Source organism: Chiroxiphia lanceolata, chromosome 11, assembly GCF_009829145.1.
Source record: "Chiroxiphia lanceolata isolate bChiLan1 chromosome 11, bChiLan1.pri, whole genome shotgun sequence".
NCBI classification, from domain to species: Eukaryota; Metazoa; Chordata; class Aves; order Passeriformes; family Pipridae; genus Chiroxiphia; species Chiroxiphia lanceolata.
In genome coordinates, this window is record NC_045647.1 from 1,788,705 (window position 1) to 1,811,605 (window position 22,901).

Consider the following 22,901-nt stretch of genomic DNA (forward strand, 5'->3'; position numbering starts at 1 on the left):
TCTTTGGGCAGGATGATGTTAATTTTGAAGCGTATTTTCTCTTGGAATGAGCTGGCAACCTGAAGCTATTTTTAAATAATCTCTCTGTTTGTGGGCAGAGGGTGAACTGCTTCCCACCATTTTGGGGAATGAGCAGCTCTGAATTCCTGGGGTGGATGCTCTTGTCCTACACTCATCCAATGTGTTTGTCTGTGCCAGGGACAGACACAGTCATGCTTCCTGCAGTGCCACTGACCCATGGAGATGTCCAGAAAGCTTTCCTTATTGGAGCAGCCAAACTTCCAGTCCTGGTAGGGTGTGAGGGGGCAGAGCTGGGCAGTCAAACATGGCATACAACCTCCTTACCTGCTCCTTGGCACTGCTCACTGGCTATGTAACCACTGCAGAATCAGCAGTGTCACTGTCTGCTGTCACCTCCTGGCGCTGGAAATGGGAATGTTGGTGGCAAACTCTGTGTTAATGCATGAAAAATTATTTTTAGCTTTCCACCTGCAATAAAACATCAAGTTTGAGGCTGGTGGGTTGAATGTTTTCTGACACATTAATGAACAGCCTCGTTGACAGAAGGATTGTGTTGCTATTAATAGATCTGTACCTCTGTCTCAGGAAGTTTTAGGCACCTTTGTGGTCTCCTCTGAGAGGAAGACTTGAACACACAGACGTGTTTTCTGGCTTTTAGTGTCTGTCCTTGGGTTTTCAGCAGCGTGTTGAACAGGATTGTAAGGGCTCTTGGTTTTCAGCAATGTCTTCTTTGTACAGTTTTCTTGTCCTAATATTCATTACTAAAATATGCTTTGGTATAGGATTAAAAAAAAAATAAACATCTTTTAGCATTCATTCTTGACCACTTCAGCCACTGAATCCTACAGTCCAGTTCTACTTTATTGCCATAACACACTCCCTTGCCTTTCTTTTTCACTCCTTTTCACCTTTAAAAAAAATCAGGAAATGATTTTTAGGTGAAGATGTGTCCAGTGTTTGAAAGTTATCCAGTGTAGCAGATTCCCAGGAAAAAAGTCCTGGAAAAAGGTGTATTTGCTGTGTTGAATTCTGTGCAATATAAATCCATTGTCCTGGGGACTGTGGCCAGTTTAAATGACAAGTTCTGTGGGACTTTCTCCCTCTGTGACTCGCTGTTTGCTTGCCAGGCTCATCCCAGCCTTTCTCCCTTTCCATGCTGTGGCTGTCTCACTCCATCCCTGTCTGCACGAGGGGGGGAAATAAACCAAGCACAAACATTCTTCTTCCTGGAGCTGTTATTGCCCATAACTCACACAAAACCACCTCCAGCTTTTGATAGTCTGAACCTGCAAGGAAATGACTGACCTTGGAGAACGATTCCTAACAATGCATTTGTGGGAATTTTTCTCAGTGTTCAGAGCCACTTGATTTTTTTCTCTCTATTAAAAAGTTACCAGTTAATCCTGTAACATTTCCTACTCACCTGGCTCCCCGCTGTGAAGCAGTGTGGCTGGACATAGAGAGAATTAAATTTGGGATTGGGGAAGCTCGGTGTTAAGTGAGGGAGACTCCAGCAGTGTCAAACCAAAGGAAGTGTTCTCTGCAGTGACAAATGTGTACAACCACTGTGGGTGAGCTGTTGCATTTTGTATTCCAGTTACTTATTAGAATTGTTTCCCTTGCTTGCTGAGGGCTCAATTCCCTGTCCCCCCTTCATGGTGATGTGCTCCCAGTGCTGGTTAAGCAGGGGAAAAAACCTGATGGTACACACTGAAATTTGCTATTAAACCATATGACTAATTTTAGTTTTCAAATAGTCTTTTTTTTCCCCTCTTTTGTAGCATAAGAGGCTTATTTTACCTGACTTCAGGCTTCCCACACAAAGCTAAGTGAGCACAGTGTGGAACAGCTTATTTTAAGGTGGAAAAAGTCATTAGCTGTCTCCTGCTGAGATCTTCTATTGAGAAAACCAAATTATAACCCACTGAAGTTTAGCATGAAGGAGAGGTAAATTATTGTTTATGATTTTACAGTTTCCTGCTTGGAACTCTCAGGCTTGTTAGCTGAGCAAGGTACATGACCTTTTGGGGTGGTCAGGGATGGGGCAGGAGCTGAACTGGAAGAAGGAACTTGTTAGAACACTTAAATTAAGCACTGGTTTCTCATTTCCTTGCAGCAACTGAACATCCTTAGCAGAAATACCTTGCAGGCAGTTTTAGACTGAGAACACAAAATGCCAAGTGTTTCAGGGTCTCTGGAAAGATCTGTGCCTGCCTGAGCAAATGAGATGTTCTGTGGGGCCTGAGGAAATAGCTCAGGATGCAGTTTGGAGGATGATATCCCACTACAAGTAATGGCTCTTCATTGTTTTTTTACAAGCTCTCTCTAGTTATAAATGTTTCAGGCCTTCGGGGAATATTTCCTAGGAGTAGTTTCTGCAGATTTTATTAGGTTAAATGTATATTTGTCCAGCACAGCAGAGGTGGGTAGATAGTAAAGGATGTACAAAAAAAGGACTTGTGGCTCTTGAAAAGTTTTCACCTAAGAGAGAGGGGTTTTATTCATAATTTCCAAGTCAGGCTGGAACCATGAATTGTTCCACTGTCCCTTGGTCCATTGATAATTCTGTGGTGAGTGAGGGTTCCTCACTCCTCTGATGGCCGAGCTCTAAGTCTGGTGATTTGCCTTCCAGAGCCTCTCCTTTTGTTCCCACCATGTTGCAGGGGGAGGGTGCAAGTCCTGTGTGGCTTTTCCAGACCTGCCTGTCTGTCCCGGTGCAGAGGAGGGGGAGATCCCTCTTGGATGGGGCTGGAAAGGGGTGGTGTAGGATGATGGGTCTGTAAAGAGAATCAGAGAATGGGTTGGAAGGACCTTAAAGTCCATCCAGTGCCACCTCATGCCATGGGGAGGGACACTTTCCACTAGCCCAGGTTGTTCCAAGCCCTGTCCAACCTGGCCCTGAAGCAACATGAGGGAATTTGGGAACCTGTTTCCTGTTGGCAGCTGTTGGAAACGAAGATTCCAATACAGATAAATCTGCAGTTGAAACCCTACTTTTAAAATGACATTAAATTCATCTCTGTGTGTTTAGTGGTGGGAGGATGGGGCAGGTATTTCATCTGTTAAAGACAGGCAGATGCATCTCAAGTTGGAAAAACAGCAAAGCATCACTTTCTGTTGGATCACCCTCATTATTTAAATGGAAAACATCAGCTTGTGTTAACAAGGGGTTTGGCCAAGACTGTGCCTTGGACAGCAGTGAGAGACTATAACCAGGAAACTGTAATACACAGCAAATATATTTTCATAATCTAAACTCTTGGCTTCTTTAACTGTAACCTGAATATGTGCAGTCTATAATTACAATGCCTTCTAAGCATTTCTTAACAAGCCATTTTTTTGAGCAGTCACTAGAGCAGCAATTGGTGATAAAAACGAGGGCATTAGCACTCAGACCACAGGAACAGCATCATTAAAATGCAACTTCTGAGGTACACTACTTTAAATTTGCCTCATTATGTGTGCAATTAGGGAACAAACAATAAAATGACCAGCATTTTTCTGCAATTTCTTATCCTAACTGCCTTTTTCAAAGCTTAATTAATGTTAAAAAAAGAGAAGGAGAAGGTGGTGGGCTGAGCCCGAGCTTAACAAGCAGAACCATCCTGTAGAGTGATGGATGAGCTCTGCCTGTGCTCAGCCCTGCGAGTCCCTGGCTGTGGCAGGAAAAAATGGGGTCCTGTGTTTTGGAATGGGCTGGTGCAGTAAGGAGGGAGTGATCCTGCCCCCACTGATGGAAACAGCAGCATTCCCACTCCTCCAGGGAACTGGGAGCAGACCTCTGGAGTTAGCATTTCATTCTGCTCAGAGGAGATGTTAATTAAGATAGTGATAAGGCTGAAGGTCTGATTGTAATGTATAGACACTGCTGTGGGTGTCTCCATCCGTAATCCATCATTTGGGTCCATCCAGACACATCCATCACCTGTGGGCTTGGCTCTAACAAAAACCAGCAGGGAGGGGCACTCTGGAGCCAGAGCTGTTCCTGCAGCAATAAATGGTGAAAGTGTCTGTCTTTTCATCCATATCTGCTAATCCTCTCCAATATTCATTTGGAATACCATTGTAGATGTTCCATTATAGATATTTTGATGTTATTTATTGCTGGTAACTCTCATTTCAATAGATATTGGGTATTACGTGAATCAGCCTCTTGGCTTTGAGGGCTTTCCTTCCCAGTTGAAAGAATTGACCTGTTGTCTCACTGATGGAAGAGGTAGAAAGGGCCAATTTGGGGAATAAGAGAGAAACTTCCACAAAATCCTGACCATCCTTCTGATGTACCGAGATTTTGTTTCCTTAAATGCAGTAATTCCAAACTCCCAGTGTGGTTCTCCTCTCTGAGTGGAGAGGTCTGTTGAGGTGCACAGAGCTGAGCTGTCACTGGACAAAGCTGGGTTACCTGGAGCATCTTGGGGGTCTCACAAGGAGAAATCCCCTGGGAGGTGGGACATTACTTCAGAGCTTTACCAGGAAATCCTAAGCTGTGAAGATCAATGAAGAGTGGCATGAAATAAGATCGGGTTTAACGCTGGTTTTTAGCTAAGCAGTTGTCACTGACATTTTGGGATGAGCTTAGAGATTTCAGAAATACCGAGGCTCAACCTTACAGATCATGTCTAAGAACGTTCTGCCAGTCTGCAGGAAAGCCAGACCTTCCAGGACCATGTTATTTGGGGGGATGCCACTGCAGAGGCTCTGCCCACCTGTGTCTGGTGGTGCTGTGGCTCAGGATGGCTCAGGAAATCCTGTGGAATGGTTTGGGAAAGGAAGCAAATGGTACTGAGTTAACTGGAACCACAGAAAGGAATTGGAAGTAGAGGACAAATACCCAAGGTAAAATTGGGCCCTAAGATGGTCAACACTGCTGATGGAAAAGGCCTGAGGAAGCTGGAAATACTTGAGAAATGCTCTCTGTGTAATTCAAGAGGTGACTGAGGGACATTATTTTGGAGTGATGGAGAAACTGAGGTGATTCCTTTGCAGATAAGGAGGTAAATTTATTTTTGCAGCTGGTCATGTTTCCGGGAGATCTTTATCTATAATTGTGTTTGTCTGCAGTGTGCAGATGGATGGGAACTGATCCTGCTGCACTGGGAGAAGGGATGACTGACACACTGAGTTTTCAGGTGTTGCCTTCAGGAATCCCCCTCCCCAGAGCAAATAAGAAATAAGAGATATTAAACAGATAGGTGAGTTTGCAAATGCAGCATAAAGGGCAGCTTGGGAGTATCAAGCAGCTGTGCAGTGGGGATATTGTGAGATATTTTCTGTACCTTGGTTAGATATCCAGATATATCTAAATCTATAGGAATAACTGTCTTAAGGCTCCTTTGTAACCCCTAAAGTACAGAATGAGGACAGTGAAGAAGGAACCATTAAAATTGCAGACAAAAATCCCTGCTTGTCATGGAAAGGGTTCGATAATTTTGCTTGTTTGCTAAAGGGAAAAAAGCCCCAACAAACGGATGTAGGCTCAGGTACTGACTTTAAATTAGCTCAACTTGCTGATGCCTTAAGACTGGGGATTAGTGAATTTAATTATGGGGAGCCAGGAAGCACATTAAGATAACATTGGGCCTTAAACGAAAACCCACAAAGCAACGAAATTAAAGTGGGTGGTTTGTGTTCCATCTTCACAATGTCCTTTTCTTCCTGCTCTGTGTCACAGCAGGCCACTCCTGCACCTCGGTATAAGCTTTTGGGTCCCTTGTTTTTAATGACTGAGTGACCTTTATGAGCTTTCCCGTTGCTCTCCTTGCCTGTCACAGTGTCCAGGGCTCAGCTCTGCTTTGCCCAGTAATGATGCAGCTGCCGTGGTCAGGCAGGGCAGGTCAGCTGGTCATCACAGTCCAGGTCACAGCCCTGACCTCAGTGCTTTTGTGAGGGCTCCAGCAAACAGTATTTGGCTTTTCTGGTGGAGACAGGTAGTTAGTGTAATGCTGACAGAGTGTCTGAGGGAAATCTGATTTTATTCCTGCTTTGCTTCTACCTTCCTGTTCAGCCTGTTCTGCTGTTCATTACTGGGGGTTGTGTCTGGACTTTGTATTTACTTTATATTTTTTAAGAGAGAGACTCAAGATTAAACCACTTTAAGACCACTTGTACAAAAAGTTCTAATTCTGAGTCTGTTTGCTGATGAATTATGCAATATTGACCTTTCTCTGACACAGGATGATGATTTTTTTCTTGCTGGTATGGAAGTCAGAGACTCCTTACCACACATTTAGAGGCTTCTAAGTCTTACAAGGCTTTTGGTTGAGTTGTAACATGAGAAATTAGAGACTTAAGTTGAAACTTGGGACTGTCCCACCTTCTGGTAACACAGGAAATGGTACATTACCCTGACATGTCTGACTTCTGAGTTATTCCAGAACCTCACAAATATGTTCAGAGACAATATTAATCCTGTAGTCTTCCAAAGAGAAATAATTTTAAAACCTCCTATCTCCATGTTGGTTGCTAAAGTTGCCTCTTTATTCTCTGCTTAGCATCCATCTGTTCTTGTATGTGTCCATTTTAAAGAACTTGTTATTCCAATAAACAGTTTATTTCCTTTCTGGTTGATGTCTTTTCAAGGACCTCATGGTCACTACATGATATGCAACTTTCTTCTCTTAGTATGCAAATTTATTCTGTGTTTTCACAGAGTATTTCAGGGTAATTCACTTGATTTTTGTTTTATTTTGTTCCAGATAATTAAAAAGTGTGGAATGGCTTAGTAGTTAAGGTGGATGTGACAAAAACACTTGGGTCATTCAAAAAACTAATTAGTGAGCCTGGCAGGGAGTGCAGGAGAGAGAGAGAGGATCATCCCATGCTGGGCCAAATGGCTTTGATCCATCCTGGAATCACTGCTGATCCTCCCCCTCAGTACTGAACAGGGCAGTCACAGACTGAGCTTGCTGTGCTCCAGGCTTGGTTTGAGACGCTCAGAGTCCAGGACAGTGGAGTTTTGACACTACAGACACCCCCTTGCACTGTGCTGGTGGCTGTTTCAGGATTTAGTTTGAGCTGTAAGCCTTGGAATTCTGCTAATGAAAAGTCTGGCCAATGAATCCTAGAATCCCAGAATGGTTTGGGCTGGAAGGGACCTTGAAGCTCATTTCATTCCATCCCCTGCCATGGGCAGGGACACCTTCCACCAGGTTGCTCCAAGTCTGTTTTCCTACTTCTCTGTGGGTTTGTTGGGAATCATCCCATGCACCAGAAATCCTTCAAAGCTGCTTCCCTAAATTAGTCTTCCCATACATGTCTCTTCTAACAAGGCCCATTCTAGAGCAGATCTTCCAGCTTTCCTTTTCCTGTATGAATTCTGAGATGGGAAGCTGTTGCTGTTTTTGCCTCATCTGTGGAGCCCAAGGCTGACTTTGGACAATCTTGTCCCAGTTGTTTATCCCATCCTGCTCAGTGCCCTTCCGTGCTTCCCTGCCTGTTCGGAGCTGGATGGAGGTGGGAGATCCCCTGTTGATGTCTCAGCACAGCAGCAGCTCCCACAGAGGGTGCCTGAGGAATTCAGGACAGGGCAGTACCTCTGCTGTGTCTCCAAACACCTTCCCAGCCTCCAGCAGCTTGGAGCTTCCCCCCTTCCCACCATGGATGCACTCCTGGGAGCCAGGGTGGGGACCTGCCTGTCACCTCCAGTGGCAGCAAAGGCAGCTGCTCCTCCTGGATGTGCAGAACCCCCATCTCCCAGTGCCCCCCAGTGCAGTGCCTCTGCTGTCCTTCCCTGGCTGCAGGGGCCTGAGAACCCCCTGCTCAGCCTTCCGGCTTCACTTTGAGGGGGTTATTTATTGATCTGCTTTTGGCACTTGGGAAAATGCCAATTTTCAGCATTAGCTGCTGGCCTCGTTTTATTGCAGCCTTATAAAACTTTTATTGTCCCTCTTCAATGCTGAGGATCTGTAAATGTTTCTCCTAGAATGGTTTGGATGTTTTGATATTTTCTGCCTTTAACCCATAAAACTCCTGTTGTGAGAGATTCCCTCTCGCATCCTTCTTGCAGCATTTGAAAAGGGAATCTTTTAAAGCCTGTCTGGAACAGTGGGATGGAGGGCAGGAGAGGCAAGAGGACGTTCAGAATTCCTGAATTGTTAATAAGTTAATAATAAACAAAGAGCAGCTGCCCAAAAATTCTTAGCTAACTCTTGTTTTGTAAACTACTGCAACACAACATGTTTTAGAAAGTGAAGTTCTTTTCCTATGAATATATAGATGCTAATTAACCTTGTAGTGAGGAGAGAAAGGTGCAGGAGAACATCTGGCCTGGGAATTGTTTTCCTGCCACAGAAGTGTTGGAGAGCACTCCAGGGTTTCTTGTGCCACCTGGAGAACGGGAGGCAGATGTGGGGAGAGAGGCAGAGCCTGTTCCCAGTCAATCTTGCTGGGATGTTACTGTGCCACTGCCTCGTGCAGGGGCTGGGGATTGAGAAAGGGAATCTGCACAGAATGGTTTAATAAGCTCTGCTGACCCTTATTACTGTAAACAGGTTTGTTCTTAAGGAATCTTGGAAGAATTTCAGCAGGGCTGGGACACCACTCAGCAGTTTAGAGGAGAACTGCGAGCAGATTTGTGATTAGTTAAATACCTTGTCATTAAGTAGTCCAGCTACTCTATATCTGGGGTTTTTTTAATTATTATTATTATTATTTAGTCCTCATTATCTTTATCATGAAATCGCCATTTACATTTTTGTTGTGTCCTTGTCACCCAGTTATATTGATTAATCCCTGTTCTGGTGAAACACTCCCAGCAGAGCTGTGTAGAATGTCTGGTCATACTGCTGCCAACTTCTCTGTGTTTGGCCTGACCTGTTCCTTGATGAAACTAAACATTGATAATTTTAAGCCCAGAGAAAGCTGTGGTGATAATGGTGTGTGACCTCAGTGTCACAAAAGCCTTTACCTTTTGCTGGGTGAAATAATTGCTTTGCTTGTGTCCTGTTGGAAAACTGCCACACTGTATGGATCAAAAATTACCAGTAAAGAAATAGAAACTCAAGGGCTTGAAAACACCTCTTTAGGTAATGTAAGCTGTTATTCATCATTTAACTTTGGACTTGAGTTTCCTCTCATTATATATGGAATAGCTGACTTTCATAATCTCAAATGGGGTAATAAAAGAATAATCAGTTGGCAAGAGCATAAACCACGGGAGACAGAAGTAGGTTGTGACAATGTTGAGAGGAAATGTTAATTTATTTCTGATAGTGACTGACAACTGTTTGTACCCAGTTACGAGGCTCTGGTGCCAGTTTAAGTTACAGAGTTTGGTTTAGCTCCATGTAGATAACAGAGACACCTGGCTGCAATATCCAGGAATTCTACATCATGTGGCTCATCTCAAAGAGTCAAAGAAATTAATAAATACCCTCACCCACATCCTCTGTGCACTTGTACTGGAGATAATACAGATGACTTTCCCTTTAATAAGTGATGTAACTATTATTTGTGGTGAGTTGTGTCTGCTGTTAAAATCCCAACTAATTCAGTGTAATAGCAGGGAGCAGAGTGAGCCAGCAGACTCTGTGCCCATTCCTCTGTCTTGTGATGCTTCCTATTTCTCCTGGAGAGAAATGGGAATTAACTGTTGGGTTTCATTTGGGTTTTGCTGCTCAAGGACGGAGCAGCCCCAGCAGCACTTTGGGAGAGCAGGGTTTGGGCTTGATTTTCGTTTTAGGCATTTCCCTTATCTCCAACCCCTGCAGTCCTGCAGAAATGGCTCTGGAATGCTTTGTGTAGGAAATCCTGGCACCAGATCTAACATCAGCCTGTTCATTACTCACCTTCATGGCAGTGATGAGGGAGCCCCGGAGCAGAGGGGTTTGTGCACAGCAGCACATTCCAACTGGGTCCAAGCAGATGGGAGCAGCAAACAATGAGCAGGGACAAGGATTGCATGTCCTGTGTTCCTTGTAATCCATCTGAGTGCTGAGTTGCTGTGTGCATGTACAGAATCAGTCCTCATCTCCCTTTAGGAGCACAGTTTGTTTTATGTTTGGTGTCTCTGCAGCCTTTGACTGGTCCCCTGTGGCAGGAGGAATATAATGAATTTTTTTATAGAGCTCTGTTTGCTTTTGTGTATTTCTTTGCAGCAATTAAGTGTTTTAATTTCTTATCTCCTAAGTAGTTGTTTCTGGTCTTAGTTCTTCCTGTCTAATCCAAGCTACTTTGCTGCAAATGTTATCTCTGCTATTCATAGGCAAGAAAAGGATTTCACTGGCACCGTGATAAAGGGCCAAAGATCAAACTACTTAATTCAGTCTTGCATCTTGTTACACCAGGATCAGGTAAAACACAGTTATCATGACCAGTGCTGCTGGATGTCCAGGAGTCACTGCCCTAAAGTTTGGGTTGATTCTCACACAGGGACTCCAAAATTCTTGTGGCTTCCAGAGCTGCTTGTTAGAGGTTGAATAATTGAAGTTCATTGGTGCTAATCGAGGTCAAGAGAAAAGAATTCTCGCTCTGTGGATTGAAAGCAGCAAAATGTTAGAGCTGGAAAGAAAAGTCATGGCCAGGGAAGAACCCAAAACCCAACATGAATTAGAGGTAGTGTCTGTTGGCAACTGCACTGAGTGGGCAGGCACTGGAATGAGGTGCCCAGGGAGGTGATGGAGTCCCTGGAAGTGACGTGGCACTTGGGGCCATGGCTTAGGGGTGATGATGGTGCTGCTGGTTTAATGCTTGGTCTCGATAATCTTGAAGGTCTCTTCCAACCCTGAGGGTTCTGTGATAATGATACAAAAGCTCTCTTTGCCCAAATCCATCCAACTGGACAAAGCAGCTCCCCTGAGCTGTGCCCACCAGAGCTGGTGGGGGGTTGTGCTGAGGGGGCTCCTCTGGACATGTCCCTTCTCTGACTGCCATGAAAGCCCTTGGGGGGGGTTGGAAAGCCAGGGATGGACACCATGGACTGAGGCACATTCAGGGCTCTGGGTCAGGCCTTGCCCTGTGACAAAGGCAGGGGCCTGAGGTGACAGTGTCACCCAGGAATTGTGACTGTCCGAGGGTGTGCTCTGCTCTGTGCAGAGTGCAGGGCACAGCAATCCAGGTGATAAACGAGCACGAGTTATTCAGAATCTGTTAATTCTCCATTTTGGTGGTACAAAGTGAAGAATGTTGCACAACGTGACCAAATATTCATACAGATAAGATCTTAAATTGTTTTTCTCCTTATGCCACCTGTTCTAGTAGCTAAACTAATACAGAATTTGATCTTGTATTATTACTTGGAAATGGAAACAAATGAAACAGCTGTGGAGCAGCATTTTCAGTCTGTGCCACCCCTTCCTGTCCTCTGTTAGCCCTGAGCAGTGGCACTGCAGGCAGGGCTGCTGCTCCTCATGTCTGTGGGTAAATGTGTGCCTTGGAGCTCATTGATCCTGAGAAATGGTAATAGAACTGAGGCTGTGCCTATTCCTGGGACTATTTACTTGCCTTGAGTTTGCAGAGGCTGATGGAGCCCGAAGATTAACAGTGTAATATTTCCAGCACAAGTATTGGATGCTTAAATCTTGTGTTCTTTACTCTCTGAGATGTTTATATTCTGTAAAGAAAAGATGGTAGATGGGGTAACCAACATGTGGAACAACCTGTTCAGTCAGTTCCCCTGATTTTCCTGGGATGGAATTACCCTTCCTCCCAGTACTGTGTGAGCCTCCCCTGTGTGTGACTCCCACATACCAACCTGGGGTTATCACATTAAGGTGCAGAGTTACTGTCAGAATAATTTCATTTTGAAATAAGACATTTATGGTCACTTAGAAAAATCAAGACAGTTCCTTGCACCGAGGGGTTCCTGCAGGTTTCAGTGTGGATTTAATTGCCAGTATAACAATTCTCATGTCACTTGTTGACTTGCTGCTCCATTCCTGACTCAGCACGTTGGCAGCTGCTGCCTGTTCCACTGGGTGCAAAGTTATTGAAAGGTTGATGTTGGAAAACCACCCCAAACGTACAACTGTGTGTGACTGCTGAGCACTGAAGCGTAGCATTTATCCCTCGTTAGATTATATGAAATTTTCTGGATGTGTTGCCTGAGCATTCAGGTGCTGAATGTGCTTGGCTGTGTGCTGGGCACACAGAGGCACATCCCTGCTGCTGCTGTGGCCCTCACAGGACTGAGGGATGAGAAGATCCCTTTAGGATGTGGAGTTTTTCAGCTCTAATACAGATGATCTGGAATCGTTTCATGGAATGAACCATTCTGACTCATCTGCATCTCTGGCTTTAACATTTTTATTTTCCACTGCCAGTGCACTAAAAATGAGAAAATGTCTTTCTCATTTTCCCTTTCTTTGTGACAGGGGTTCTATTTAATATTCCCCTTATAAATGATTTAATGGAGAAAGTCATCTCACTGCAGAGAAAGAAGATCTTCCCATAACTTCATTGAATAAAGGTCAGGGTTTGATGTTGTTAATGGAAAAGAGAAAGGAATTGTAAAATCGAGAAAGGAACTGCAAAATCCTTTTCCAAAAGGAAAGGTTTAAACTACTTATTATCATTTCCAGGTATTTGGAAGAGCTTTCCTCCATCTGTCTGTCTCTAATTCTCTTCTTTTCCTATTTATTTACGTGCAGGGCTGTGTCACTGACCCCTTGTCATGTTCAACTTCCCTGAGTCCTCTGACTCCTGCGATGGGAGTGGTTTGTATCCTGGGAAAAGGATTCCAATGCCATCTGGAATGGCTCACAGACCTTGTTAGAATGTGCCCAATTTTTATCTATCACAGGAAGTTACAGGAACAGTGGTTTTTAAGCGCTGATGGGAATAATTTGAATTCCAGTGGGCACAGCAGAGACATTTTTCAAAGAGTGGGATGTTCAGGGCTGGCCGAGGTGTGGGCTGAGCTCAGCAGGACGTGGGGAAGGCTCAGGTGTCAAAGAGCTGCAGAACAGAAGCCCTTGGACAAGGGCAGCAGTTGAGAAAGTACCTTTACTGTACTTTTCATCTCCCTCAAATTTGTTTTATTCTGCTACCATCCCGTGTTCCCTGGAGGGTTGGGGACCATATTTATAGTGCATGGGCTGTCCATGGTGCTGCAGAGCTCATGTTCCTGCACCTTTGGGGCCTGTCCCAGCACAGCCCTTCAGCCCAAATCCTGGAATTAATCCCCATTTACCACGTGAACACTTAACATACTATTGGTACTGCAATTAATGTGAAAAGTAATTTCTTAGAACAATTTCTTAATGATCTTTAGGACAAGATACTGGATGGTTACACGTGATTATTTTTATCGAACAGTATTAAATTGTAAATTATTGAACAGTGTTAAATTGTGGAAATACTGATACTGTTCTACCTGTTCACCAGTCTGTGCACCTTGTTATGGACCAGCTCCATGAGAAGGGGAAAAGTAGGGTGTGTTTAAGGGATTTTGGGCACTGCATGTTTAATATGAAGAATATACCTAAGGAAAACCTTAGTTCAGTTATTAATTTCAACTTAGAAATCCAAGCCAGTAATCCAGCAGAACCACAAATACTGGATTTGGAAGTAACAGTTTCCATAATCAATATTCTTGATGAACCTATTTCTTAGAAAATCATCTGATTTTAAGAGCAAAATGACATTAAAAAGCCTCATTTCACTGCCAGTTTTCCTTTGCTGCCTCACTCATAGTGTGCTGTTGCTTCCAACAGAAAATTGTTTGACAGTGTCAAATACCGGGGTTGGTGCTGGAGTTAAATCGGATTTTATTCCTCCCTGTGCTGAAAGCGAGCAGATCTGTTTGTTCACCAGCCACTTAGCAAATGACCTTGAGCAAGGCAGCAGCGAGGGCTGCACTTCCTCAGGAGTTGGCTCTAATTAGGAGGATTTTATTCTGTGCCGCGTTGCCTTGCGGGGCCTTGAAGCAGGAGGCTGGAAAAACACATTGGTTGGGCTCTGTGTGTGTGAGGAACACCAGGATCTCAGGGATAAAGGAGCTCTCCCTGACCTCGGCCACCCGCCTGAACAGGAGCACAAAGACAGTTTTCCTGCCACAGGTTACATCCCAGAGTTCCCACGGAGCTGGGAGAGGGGTGGGAGCATCTCCAGGTAGCTGTGGGGCTGGTGGGGATGTCTCCATGTGGGAATCAAGGCAAACGCCTGTGGTGGGCTCATTCCCAAGGTTTGTTAGTGCTCCACAGCTCCTGGTTTTCTCTTTCCCCACCCAACACACCTCAGAGAGTGGTGATCCTGCTCCAGAGGAACTCATGGCACACATGGCTGAGGAGAGAGATCCATCCCAGTGTAACCCCGGAGGAGATGAGTGCTGTCACAAACACACTGATGGTGTGAGGGTCAGGCAGTTTTGGGGAAGTAGGTGAAGGAGGCCTTGAGCTGATCCTACCAGTGTTCAGTTCTTGGAAGCAAAGCCAGAGCACACAGGCTTGCTTGTTTTAAACCATGGGATTTAATGGAGCCCTGCAGGACTGGCTCATGGTGCCTGGAATATCTGCACAGCAATGGGGCTTGACTGCATCAAGTTACAGAAATGTCCTAGAATTCCAAGGAGTGTTGGTGGGGCATGACTTTGGTAATCCCAGGAATATTCTGAGCCATGATGTGTGAGGCTGTTTTGGAGACTGGGAGTCCAGAACCAGGTTATTGGCTGCTTGCAGCAGCAGGTGAGGGCACAGTCCAGTCCTCTGTCCTTAATGCAGGGAGTTAATCTGGATTTATGGACACCCTGTGCTGGATCAAGGCCAACATACCCTACTCTTTGTTAATTAAATTCCCCAGGTTTGTATTCCATGGAAATGTAATCCATTCCCAGTAAGGACAGTCAGGTTTTTTACCATCACTGGCCAGGTCCAACCTCTCCTCTCTCTTCTCTTAAGCACCAAACATGAAAATATGGGCAAAAAGTACTGAAATAGGTGAGAGGCTTAGTCTGGTCTTAATGTACAGTAACATGTCTCAGTTTTTGTGCTTTATAAACCAAGAGATTTGCCAGAAACTTGTTAGATCCTCTGCAGGTACCAAGCTGGAAGGGACATAGTCCAAATTTGTCATGTTTTTCTGAACACTAAAGGATAAAAATGGCAAATCTGATGGGGGCCAGGAAAACTTCAGCAAGATAAACCCAAGAGAATACCTCTCACACTTGTATTACTTCCCTGACTATTTAAAACATTCAGCACCAAGACTTGCATGCATTCCCTGCGTGTCTCAGGGTATGACCTGTCACTAATATTAAAGCTTGTAATCCTGTTTTTGCTGAGCAATGAAAAGGGTTATATTTTGTTATTTTTTTTCACGGTTCCCGAAGGCAGCAATTCATTCTGGGTGCTAATTGCTCCAATGAATCTCACCTCCCTGGTTTTCAGCAAAGCCATGGATTGACACTTCAACACATTGGAAGTTCAGTGTGGAATAAAAGCTGGTGACAAACCCAGCCTGCCTCGTGTGGGGGTGTGAGATTCGTGGTCCCCATCCCCGAGCTGCTGTGCTTCTGCTCTGGGAGAGCCAGAGCCCAAAATATCCCCTGTCAGAGCTGGGTTTGCCCCCTCTCCCCCCACCTGGAACCACTTCCAGTTCAGTCTCTTGGTTTTTCCTTTCCCTGGCCATGGTTTGCCCCTGTGGGGGTTGTTGGGAGATGCTGTGCCTGAGGCATCAGAACTGGGCTGTCCCATGCTGGGTGGATTCAAACTGCAAGGGAGTAGATTAGGTGGGATATTGGGAAGGGATTCTTGGCTGTGAGGGTGGTGAGGTCCTGGCACAGGTTGCCCATCCCTGGAAGTGTCCAAGGCCAGGTTGGAACAACCTGGGCTAGTGGGAGGTGTCCCTGCCGTGGCAGGGGTGGGACTGGCTGGGCTTTAATGTCCCTTCCCACCCAAACCATTCCATGATTACCCACGCATGGATTGGGGTTGCTGTGGGAACCTGCTGCCCGGTGGGTCTCCTTATTTTTATGCAGCTGTTTGTGAATAACCTTTAAAAACTCTGAGAGGTGACTGGGGCTGCAAATCGATAGCAGAGCTTTGTAAGGACATAATAGAACCTGGCACAGAAGAGGGACCTTCCTCCAGGGCTTCCCAACCTCATTATGGAGCAAATATGTAACTGTATCAGAGCCTGTTGTTGAGCTGTTAAAAATTCTATAGAAAACTTAATATTTTCTGTTCAATTAAGAGCAGATTCAGGGTTTTGTGTGGCTGCCAGTTTTATTGGCAGGTTTATTAACTTCCTTCCTACCATAGTTATGGCTTAGTAGACCTTATTTTTTTCCTCTTTAATGTGATTTTTGTTATTGTTGGCTTTTTTTTTTTTTTTTAACCAGCTTTCTTTAGTTACAACTGTAACACCTCAGAATCCTGATGGGGCCAGCACCCAGTTACACTGAGGGCTGTGCTTAAAGAATGATGTGTAATGTAGTAAATAAACTTGCTTTAGGCATCCATAGAAATGAAACTTTTGGTTCAGTTCAGTCTGCTGCACGTGTGTTTTGCAGTGAGGAAACATCAGATCTGACTCATTAAAGTAGTTACAGACCACTTAATTGTAAGTAGGTGAGAAATCCCAGTGATTTGGGTAGACAAGTGCTGATGTACAATCCCTGAAGTACAAAGCACACATATACTGGTTTGGCAGGTGAATCTAAAGAGAATCATACACTTGGGATACATAACCTGGAAAAATTATTGCTTAATTACGACTTATCCATACCTGCAGCAAAATCCCACGTACCCAGTGATACCAGTGGTGTGGTTTGGGATTTCAGTGCAGGTTGTACAGTCCTTCCCTGCTCACAGATAACAGGAACAGTGGGTGCCTGATACATCTAAAGCTAATAATAAAGTTATTGTTGTGTCCTGAGGAATTGGTTGTGGTTTCACCCAATGAAAGTTTAGCCCATTATTAGGAGATACAAACAGTTTCAGTACCCAAAGAAAGAAATGTTTACTTACACAATGTCCAACCTTCCATGGGAAAGAGGATGGATTTTTGTTCCCCCTTGTTTTTTTTAGCTTCTCTAGAACCTTTGTTCTTTGTAGAAAGAGGAGAAAAGGAGCAGGGTTGGAGAGAAGAGGCTCCTGCCTGCAGATGGGCAGGATTTGGACAGGCAGTGATTGGACCAGCTGGAATACTTGCTGTCTGCTTCCCAGAGTTTGGAAGCTGGACTGGAGCAGTGTTACAGAGAGACTGTTTGTGTGTGCAAACACTGCTGAAGTTAATAATGATTTCTGGAATCAGTTACCACTGCAGTCAGTAGTAGCTAATTCTTTCCTTCTGAGAAGGATGTACAATCTTTTGTTGCTGTATTATGTGATTGGAACATGGCAATTCATCCTCTGACAAGCACAACAGTGCTTGGAAATATTGCTTGTGTGAGTGTTTGTACATGTGTTTGTTTTGCATTATTAGTACACGGCTTTCTTCAGCAGCTTTTGGTGAATTACTCAGTTGTGGCAGCAATAATCATATTTACTTGGCATATCTGTCTTTTTTAAAAAACCCTGCTGTGTCCTTCAGCGTTGAGCTCTCATCCTCTTTGATAAACCTTCCCAGGGTGTTACTAGAAAGATGAGGATAAATGTACTAATAAAATGACTAATTGCATTTTCTCGCAGTAACCTCGAGTTCACACTAATAAATGAGTCTGTGCCTTTTGAATGATTTTAATGATTAACACATGACCAAATCAAGACAATCAATAATTAGATGTTTGCATAAAGGCAGGATATTTTTAACTGGTGGGTTGTTGGGAATGGTCCAGGCATCAGTGCTGCTGGGCAAGAGCTGCCTCAGCTGTTCATCCATGCCCAGGGCCAGGTCTGGGAAGGCCAGAGCCCCACGTGCCTCTGGGCACAGGGATGTGCCCCTGGAGGGCACAGGGATAAAACCCTCCCTTCCCTTTGGCTCTGCTGAAGGGCACAGGGATGAAAGCCTCCCTTCCCTTTGCCTCTCCTGAAGGGCACAGGGATGAAAGCCTCCCTTCCCTTTGGCTCTTTCCCCGTTGGAGCCTGAGGGGCTGTCGGGTGCTCAGCTGGCACAGAGGGAGCATTGAGGGCCGTGCCAGCCCTGGCTCCCCGCGCCGCAAGTCCCGGAAGCCGGGAGGGAGGGAGACAGAGGATTGCTGCGAGCAGGAGGGGCTGGCACAGCATCCCGGCGCTCTCCAGCTGGAGCGTGGAAAACTTGTTAACTCCCTGATGGAGACGGTGCAGCCACATGGCAGGAGAGGGAGCAGAATTCCCCCTTAAAATCCTCACAGGCACATCTGGCAGCTTAGATGGAATGCTCTGTTATCCTGTTGTGATGCAGTTCAGTTCTTTCTTCTTTCAATCTGCAGAAATTGTTGCCCTCAAATATCTTGCAGTTTAGAGCCTTCCTTTGGCTGGCTTTGGGAAGTTGTGATAACTTAATTCTTGCTGAGGCAACAGGACCCTCTTGGCTTTGTGGATCTGGTGAGTGTGAAGGCACTTGAGAGATTCCTTTTCTCCCACTTAGGAGAGCTGAAATCCCAGAAAAAATATCAATCTCATCCAGGCCCTCTCTTCAGGGAACTGTTCAATAATTCCAGCACAGTTCAGGTAAAATCCTGAGTAAAGCAAAGCAAAGTCCTTGCCTTGCCCAGCCAAAGCCACAGGCACCTTGTTCTGCCTCCCTCCATCCCAGGCACAGGACCCATCACTCTCCTCTGCCTCATCTTCCCAGTTTTGCCAGAGGAATCTTGGATCCTTTCCTTTAAAATATGATTTTCTTGACTTTCAAATCTCGGACTCTCATCTTTGCCATTCCAGTACATTTTTCACTGTGTTTATGGAAAAGTTTTTAGGTCAGGTGAGGTAAAATATCCACTGACAGGGAATCACTTAGGAAACTTTCCCATTTGGGAGGGGGATAGATTCATACTTTTTTGTGTAGAACATGGTCATAACCTCATTGTGGGTGAGTTTTTTGAACTCTGGTGGTCATTATTGTCAGGGCCTTTTGACAAATATAATTTTCAAAGCATTTCTGGAAGTTTTGCTCCTGTATTTTTGTTTCTGTTGAGTTTTGACAGTTGATAAACACCACAGAGGAAGATCCAGTAAAGAGACAGATGCTGACTTAGTGGGTTACACAGTTTGAATGACAAAGTCAGATCAACAGATCATTATTTTTCACAGCAAGCACAGAGAAATGGCTGATTTCAGTGCCAACCTGTGTGACAGCAGCTCTCGTGCTCCAGAATGCAGCACAACAGGAGCAGCTCTTGCACTGTTCCCAGGTTTGCTCTGTTTGATTGCAATTAGACTTTTGATATTCTGGCCATTACCAGTTTGCTCCAAGTGCTGCCACTGCAAAAGGAGCTGATGACCTCACCTGCTCTCATTCCAGTGAGGGAGAATGTTGTTTAGTTTTCTGCATTTCTACTAATTTCTGGGCTTTATTCCCAGGTTCATCAATTGATGCTTAGAGCAGGTTAATTAAGCATAGGCAACATGGTCTTTTATTCTCTTTTGATATCCCTTATTATGGAACTAACAGCTCTAGACTAAATCTCGATGTAATTCAAAGTACTCTGCTGCAGTTGCACATTATCTGATGTCTTCAGAAATCTCACTGTGTCCTCAGCTTCTGAAGGAAAAAAGTATTTTTTTCCTTAAGAATATGTTATTCAGGACAAATTCAGTGCTAATGGAGAGCAGCTTTGGAGACTTTTCCCAACATTCCAGTGGCTCAAGGTTGTACCAGATGTTTTCTATTCACCACCTTGTTCTATCTATGGATACAGTGTAGTTTGTGATGAGATGGGTTAAAATAGCATGTGGAAATGCCAGAAAATTTTTATTTTACATTGTTGTGTTTGACTTGTGAGGATGAAGTGGTGGTTGGCTAAAGGAAACCCTTATTTCTGTTCCATTAATCCCGTGTTCATCATCATCAGGACGTTCCTCTGGGTTTTTCACATCTCTGTGCCTGATGTTTCTCTCTGCCCTCCCTGGCAGCTGATGAAATGCACTCACTGGCTCAATTTTAGAACTGATTTTTGACCTGATTCTCCCAGACAGGAGCTGAGGAGTTTGCTCTGAGCAGCTGGTCTGGTGGGAGCTCTTGGAAAGCACAGTCCCAACGTGCCAGGAACTCACAGCTCAGAGAGCTGGGGCTGCTGGAAATCTCCGGGACCCGCTTCCCTGCTCTCCTGGAGAGCAAGGGCTGTTCTCCCTGACTGCACTCGTGTTGTGCTCATACACACTCAGCACTTGGCATTGGTGAGGTTTGGGACATTGTGATCAGGTGGCACTGCCTAAACTCTGCACGTTTTTCTGGCCCTGCTGCTCTGCTGCCCAGCCCGTTATCCCCCAGGGCCCTTCCTGGCCATGGAAGGTTTCTGTGTGAGCGATGTGACCAGGTAACAAAACATTAACGTGTCACTGGAGCCAGCCTGGGCTGTCAGGCCATTGGAAGTGCCCCAGCACACGTTCCCAAGCGCTGTGAACAGAGGGTTGTGCTGCCCTGACAGCCATCACTGAAGTCAGTTATTTATGGGGAGTGAAAGGACTGAGCGCCACGTGTTACTCCAGAGTCCTGGTGTTCAGGTACAGGCAAGAAATTGTATTGGCAGGTGAGGGATTTGGGCCCACAGATCAGCATGTGGGGCCATCACATGGCCACTGGATCAGTTAAATGGCAAGATAAACCCGGGTGGTGGAGTGTGAAGGCTCTGCCTGGCAGACAGAGCTCCTGACACCTCTGGAACACTCATCCCTCACATGAGTGGCCGTGTGCTGGTGGAGGCTGGATCTGTGTGAATCCAACTGATGCTGCAAAAGGTCCTGGTTTTTCCTCGGTCTCCTCTTGCTTTTATTCTTTGTGAATAAATGACATTTAATTTAAGCATCCTTAATGTCTGGAATTAACCAGTAATTGCATGAGCTATTAGGTGTATTTAGCACCAATCCCACCTAAAGTGGAGGAGCAGTCACTCACCCCCTGTCTGTGACTTTATGCCATTGCTCCTAGAAGAAAATGTCTTCGAATAAATGGCTTTGAGGCAGAAAAACGTGTTTATTGTGGTGTTGATAGTGTACATGGCCAGGGCTGTGCAGGAGGACCCTGAATCACTGCAGCCATTTTCAGAATGCTCAATTAAACCCCAGGGAAATAGATGGCAAAATTAATTTCCTGTTGTAGTTTAGATGACAGATTATTGAAGATGTTTTGAAGAAGCCATAAATCTGGTGCTGGTAATTAAACCTTTGAACCAGAAGGTTGGGTTCCATCAATATTGATCGATGGCCAGCTGGATAAACCATAAACATCAGGAGCCTCAGAAATGGGAGGTGAAACTTCTGAGCAGCTCCTGAACTGGGTGTGTTGAGGAGACAGCTCTTGTCTGCTTGGACCTCTTTGTGAACCTCCACGGGGCATTTTCATGATACATTTGACAACTTGTGAAACCAGGACATGGGTACCAAATCATGCTGGTGACCTTCATGCACCTTCCCCACTCCCTGCTGCTCAAATTCCAGTGTGGATGTATCCAGCAGTGCTTCCAGAGGCTGCTGGGGCTGGAAGTGACCTTCTGCAAGTAAGCAGCTCAAAAAGTGCATGATGTTTTAAGAGAGAACAGATTTTTTTAATAATCAGTACTTGTAAGATAATACAGTATTTAAAAACTCTGCTTTGTCACCCCTGAAATAGTGCCACAAGTGGCCCAGTGACCTTCTAGTGGAAGGTTCTCTGCCCATGGCAGGGGGTGGAATGAGATGAGTGTTAATGTCCCTTCCAACTCAGGGCATTTGTGTTTTCATGAAATACTACAAAGATGATAAGAAAACAGACCCTGGCTTTTGGAATAAATTTTATTCAATGTTGAGTGTTTCAAGATCAGGAGAGTCCTAATGCAAAATGAAGAGATGATTTCAAAAGGTGTAGTAGGAAGGAGGTGTTTTGTAGCCTTTTGATGGTGGTGCTGATGTGAATAGAAACACCCAGATGTATTTTGACGTGCTGATTGGAAACAAAGCTAACTCAGTTTCCAGAGGTGTCAGTCATACCCGAGGCAAATTTATTTCCCTCTGCCATAAAATGATACCACCCACTGAAATTAAACCCCTTTTTCCTTTGGTGTGCTGCTGTGCCAGGTAGAAGCACACCTTGAGCTGCATTCCAAGCAGTCCTTGTCCCTTTCAGTATTCAGCTTGGATTTGGGGGGTATTAAGATGCACTGGGAGTTGTGCAGTGACTCCTCATTATACATGTGTGCTCAGAGCCCCAGCGTGCACAGCGAGGGTTGGTACTCATGGAGAATATTTGTTTTCTGGTTTTTAACCTGCTCAGACTCAAATGTGACTCTGTTCTTCTCGATTTCAAACAGTTTGAGCAATCGAGCTGAAGGCAGGGAGTGCAAACCACACCTGGAATTTGTTAGAGGAGAGCCCCTTGCTCGGTGCCTGCCCTTTAAAAGCAAAATAAGCACTTTTAAAAGTTTGCAAAAGTTTGCTTTGATCTCAGGTTACAGAATCCCAGGATCACTGAAGTTGGAAAAGCCCTCCCAGCCCATGGAGTCCCCCCTGTGCCCAATGCCCACCTTGTCCCCCAGCCCAGGGCACTGAGTGCCACGGCCAGGCCTTCCTGGGACACCTCCAGGGGTGGGGAGTCCTTCCAATGCCTGACAGCCCTTTCCAGGGAGAAATTCCTTCTGATGTCCCACCTGACCCTCCCCTGGCACAGCCTGAGGCCGTTCCCTCTCCTCCTGTCCCTTGTTCCCTGGCAGCAGAACCCGACCCCCCCCGGCTCCCCCCTCCTGTCAGGGGGTTGCAGAGCCAGAAGGTCCCCCCTGAGCCTCCTTTTCTCCAGGCTGAGCCCCCCCAGCTCCCTCAGCTGCTCCTGCTCCTCCAGCCCCTTCCCAGCTCCGTTCCCTTCCCTGCACACACTCCAGCCCCTCAGTGTGTTGTGAG

General features: G+C 45.3%; 1 long non-coding RNA gene across 1 annotated transcript; it reads right to left on the minus strand.

The window, feature by feature from the left end:
* Positions 1–2,492: 2,492 nt before the first annotated feature.
* Positions 2,493–10,044, minus strand: LOC116792361. The gene is made up of 2 exons (XR_004359094.1): positions 9,807–10,044; positions 2,493–2,798 (listed from the first exon to the last, which is right to left on the minus strand). It is a non-coding gene; the product is annotated as an uncharacterized LOC116792361 (long non-coding RNA).
* Positions 10,045–22,901: the final 12,857 nt, after the last annotated feature.